Raw genomic sequence first — 6,000 nt, 5'->3', positions numbered from 1 at the left:
CTAGAAATTTTTACAAAAATAAAATTATTTTCTTAAAAGATAGATATTATTTTTACAAAAATAAAAATATTAGAAAGTTACCCTCAATAGTAAAAATATTTTCTGAAAATTGGAAAATGTTAATAAAAAGTTTGAAATATTTTTTACAAAACTAGGATATTTCTTACAAAAATCAAAAATATTTTACTAAAAGATAGAAAATTTTCATAAAAATAAGAAATATTTTCTGAAATGTTTGAAATTTTTTTACAAAAATAAAAATATTTTCTGAAAATTGGAAAATGTTAATAAAAAGTTTGAAATATTTTTACAAAACTAGGATATCTTTTACAAAAAGCAAAAATGTTTAACTAAAAGATAGAAAATTTTCATAAAAATAAGAAATATTTTCGGAAATGTTAAAATTTTTTTTTAGAAAAATAAAAATATTTTCTGAAAAGGACTTTGTGAGTACCCATGTTATATGAGGAGGAAAACCACGAAAAACCTTCTACACTTAGTATGACGACAAGTACGGGACTTGGCTTCGTTGAATGCTTCATCATTTTGAAAAAATACTAACATAAATAGTAGTTATATTACGCAATCACACTAATGATGAAAAAATGAATATGATATTAGCAATGAATAGTTGTTAGTTGAAAACTGAACAGATGCCTTTGATTTCACTTAATTTTTAGTTTTGCAAGAACTCCAACACATATTAATATAGATATTTAAGAAATATAAATTTTATTAGTTTTCTATAAATCATTTATTAAACAAATTATTATCTAATTAAAAAATAATATATATATATATATGTATATCAATATATCTACGGTGTTTATTCAATCATATTTTTATTAAAATAAATACATTAATAACTTTAATTTTATTTTCTATTAGAAAATGAGTAACGACATATTTATATTATCAATTATATATTATATTTACTTAAAATTTCAAATAAATTGTTTTAAATCTAAGAAACATGTAATGCGAATTTTTGCCGTTTTAAATTCACTTATATTCAAAACATATTCATTTTATTATTATTTAATATTATAATAATGCAAATAACTTACTTTATTTTGAAAATACGAGTAAATTCAAAAGTATATAACCTTTAACGGATACTGATTACAGAACTTGGGAGAGGCATGTTATCTATTTTCGCACATAATTTTACAAAGATAATGTCTGTCCGGGACGTTTGGGGTTTATCCACATTTTATCAATTAGGCATAATAAAAAGTATAACATAGTGCTTCATACTTGTTATAGAACGTGGGAATACAACTATTTCTCAGAAAATTGTTAAGAAACATATGATGTATGCTCGCAGAAGTGGTTGGATGAAACTTTGAATGAAATGTTATTTATTTTATTAAAATATATTTTGTCTTTATTGATCATTTTCACATGTGAAAAAAGTTTATATTATCAAGAAAAAATTACACTCTTTAATAATTAACACAAAAAGTTTCAGAAAAATATATAAAATTCTCTGAAAAACTAGGAGATTTTAGCAAAAACTTAACTATTTTTATAAAACTAGCAAATTTTTAGCAAAAAGTTAAAAAAATGTTTAAAAGATAGAAGATTTTTTGTAAAAACATAGATATTTTTCTTAAAAGATAGAAAATTTTGTTAAAAAGTTAAAAATATTTTTATAAAACTAGCAAATTTTTAACAAAAAGTTAAAATGTTTTTCCTAAAAGAGAAAATTTTTTGCAAAAACATGCATATTTTCTGAAAAAATAGAAAATTTTGTTAAAAAGAAATAAAAATGTTACATTGTTTCCTAGTTCGTTAAGATTTTAAGATGATTACTTTAAGTTAGATCAATAAATATTTTCTATAAAATCTTTTTAACATTAATTTTAAATCATGAAGGTAGGAGAATCCGTTGGCTCTATGAACAACTCTTCAGAGTGCGGGACAAGGACGCATATTTAAATACTACTTTCAACAAAGTTCATTCCATCCAGACTCCCATCTCTATGAATTAGCCGAAAAAACTTTCCAAAAAGCTTGAGATATGTGGGACTGGATCACAACTTCATAGTTTCCTAATTCTCGTTGTCTCTTTCTGAAATACTTCCATTGCATTTTCACAATTTTTGTTCATCTTTTTATTGTATTTGTGGAATGATCTATATTTCTTTTTTCTTGAACAAGATGGTGTGTGTGAATGGATCGGATATGATTGAGTAAATCAGATTTTAACTTAAAAATTCACTACACAAATTAAGCTTATGCGAAACTAAATGAGTCAGTAAGTGTCTCTTTAAATTATCATTTCGAAAAAGGTCTTTTTACATTCTTCACATTCAAAAGTTTCTCGATTTTTCATGAGTTTTTAAATGTCTATTCAAGTTACACTTTCGATTAATCACCTTATCGCATAAACGACATTTAAAGTCTTTTTCATTTGAGTGAATTTTCAAACGTTGAACCATATTCTTTTTATGCGTGAATATTTTTCCACATATTTCACATATCTACAAAGTAAAATAAACGCTATTCGAATATCATACTACATTAACTCAATGAATTATTAAAAAAAAAGTTAAAGTATTCTACAGAAAAGGATTATTTTTATTTTAAATTGTTAAGTTCTTAAAGTTAATATCGGTTTTTTTCTTTCAAAAATCAATTTTATATCGCAAACAGTAACAATTTTAACTATATACGTATATAATCATAAGTTTTCAAAAATCCTCGAAACGTAAATATTCAACAAGTAATTTAAAGTTATACAAAAATATTTTTATAAAACCGGAGTAATGTAAGTGTGATTCAAGTAAATATTAGAAAATAATAATGTTATAAATAATAGAAACAACTGACATTAGTTTTGTTATTCGTATTAGAATTCGTATAGTTTTCCGTCATTTGCTTTTAATGAAGGACACTATTACGTAATTAATTTATTACGGCTATAAGTACTGTAATTTTCTTATTTGATATTATAATAATGATAAAAACTTACTTAATTTTAAAACTAGGTGTCGAATTTAAAACTATATCACTATATATTAACGGATATTGACAGACCGTGAGAGAGTCGCGATAACTATATCCTCATGTATATTGATAATTTCTGTCCGGGGCGTTTGGATTTTATCTATATTTCATTAGTTAATCACAATTGTTAGGATATAGCTATCGCGACTCTCTCACGGTCTGTCAATATCCGTTAATATATAGTGATATAGTTTTAAATTCGACACCTAGTTTTAAAATTAAGTAAGTTTTTATCATTATTATAATATCAAATAAGAAAATTACAGTACTTATAGCCGTAATAAATTAATTACGTAATAGTGTCCTTCATTAAAAGCAAATGACGGAAAACTATACGAATTCTAATACGAATAACAAAACTAATGTCAGTTGTTTCTATTATTTATAACATTATTATTTTCTAATATTTACTTGAATCACACTTACATTACTCCGGTTTTATAAAAATATTTTTGTATAACTTTAAATTACTTGTTGAATATTTACGTTTCGAGGATTTTTGAAAACTTATGATTATATACGTATATAGTTAAAATTGTTACTGTTTGCGATATAAAATTGATTTTTGAAAGAAAAAAACCGATATTAACTTTAAGAACTTAACAATTTAAAATAAAAATAATCCTTTTCTGTAGAATACTTTAACTTTTTTTTTAATAATTCATTGAGTTAATGTAGTATGATATTCGAATAGCGTTTATTTTACTTTGTAGATATGTGAAATATGTGGAAAAATATTCACGCATAAAAAGAATATGGTTCAACGTTTGAAAATTCACTCAAATGAAAAAGACTTTAAATGTCGTTTATGTGATAAGGTGATTAATCGAAAGTGTAACTTGAATAGACATTTAAAAACTCATGAAAAATCGAGAAACTTTTGAATGTGAAGAATGTAAAAAGACCTTTTTCGAAATGATAATTTAAAGAGACACTTACTGACTCATTTAGTTTCGCATAAGCTTAATTTGTGTAGTGAATTTTTAAGTTAAAATCTGATTTACTCAATCATATCCGATCCATTCACACACACCATCTTGTTCAAGAAAAAAGAAATATAGATCATTCCACAAATACAATAAAAAGATGAACAAAAATTGTGAAAATGCAATGGAAGTATTTCAGAAAGAGACAACGAGAATTAGGAAACTATGAAGTTGTGATCCAGTCCCACATATCTCAAGCTTTTTGGAAAGTTTTTTCGGCTAATTCATAGAGATGGGAGTCTGGATGGAATGAACTTTGTTGAAAGTAGTATTTAAATATGCGTCCTTGTCCCGCACTCTGAAGAGTTGTTCATAGAGCCAACGGATTCTCCTACCTTCATGATTTAAAATTAATGTTAAAAAGATTTTATAGAAAATATTTATTGATCTAACTTAAAGTAATCATCTTAAAATCTTAACGAACTAGGAAACAATGTAACATTTTTATTTCTTTTTAACAAAATTTTCTATTTTTTCAGAAAATATGCATGTTTTTGCAAAAAATTTTCTCTTTTAGGAAAAACATTTTAACTTTTTGTTAAAAATTTGCTAGTTTTATAAAAATATTTTTAACTTTTTAACAAAATTTTCTATCTTTTAAGAAAAATATCTATGTTTTTACAAAAAATCTTCTATCTTTTAAACATTTTTTTAACTTTTTGCTAAAAATTTGCTAGTTTTATAAAAATAGTTAAGTTTTTGCTAAAATCTCCTAGTTTTTCAGAGAATTTTATATATTTTTCTGAAACTTTTTGTGTTAATTATTAAAGAGTGTAATTTTTTCTTGATAATATAAACTTTTTTCACATGTGAAAATGATCAATAAAGACAAAATATATTTTAATAAAATAAATAACATTTCATTCAAAGTTTCATCCAACCACTTCTGCGAGCATACATCATATGTTTCTTAACAATTTTCTGAGAAATAGTTGTATTCCCACGTTCTATAACAAGTATGAAGCACTATGTTATACTTTTTATTATGCCTAATTGATAAAATGTGGATAAACCCCAAACGTCCCGGACAGACATTATCTTTGTAAAATTATGTGCGAAAATAGATAACATGCCTCTCCCAAGTTCTGTAATCAGTATCCGTTAAAGGTTATATACTTTTGAATTTACTCGTATTTTCAAAATAAAGTAAGTTATTTGCATTATTATAATATTAAATAATAATAAAATGAATATGTTTTGAATATAAGTGAATTTAAAACGGCAAAAATTCGCATTACATGTTTCTTAGATTTAAAACAATTTATTTGAAATTTTAAGTAAATATAATATATAATTGATAATATAAATATGTCGTTACTCATTTTCTAATAGAAAATAAAATTAAAGTTATTAATGTATTTATTTTAATAAAAATATGATTGAATAAACACCGTAGATATATTGATATACATATATATATATATATTATTTTTTAATTAGATAATAATTTGTTTAATAAATGATTTATAGAAAACTAATAAAATTTATATTTCTTAAATATCTATATTAATATGTGTTGGAGTTCTTGCAAAACTAAAAATTAAGTGAAATCAAAGGCATCTGTTCAGTTTTCAACTAACAACTATTCATTGCTAATATCATATTCATTTTTTCATCATTAGTGTGATTGCGTAATATAACTACTATTTATGTTAGTATTTTTTCAAAATGATGAAGCATTCAACGAAGCCAAGTCCCGTACTTGTCGTCATACTAAGTGTAGAAGGTTTTCGTGGTTTTCCTCCTCATATAACATGGGTACTCACAAAGTCCTTTTCAGAAAATATTTTTATTTTTCTAAAAAAAAATTTTAACATTTCCGAAAATATTTCTTATTTTTATGAAAATTTTCTATCTTTTAGTTAAACATTTTTGCTTTTTGTAAAAGATATCCTAGTTTTGTAAAAATATTTCAAACTTTTTATTAACATTTTCCAATTTTCAGAAAATATTTTTATTTTTGTAAAAAAATTTCAAACATTTCAGAAAATATTTCTTATTT

Source organism: Parasteatoda tepidariorum, chromosome 9 (genome assembly GCF_982258835.1).
Source record: "Parasteatoda tepidariorum strain Cologne lab strain chromosome 9, Ptep-v5.0, whole genome shotgun sequence".
NCBI classification, from domain to species: Eukaryota; Metazoa; Arthropoda; class Arachnida; order Araneae; family Theridiidae; genus Parasteatoda; species Parasteatoda tepidariorum.
This window is presented reverse-complemented; position numbering follows the sequence as displayed.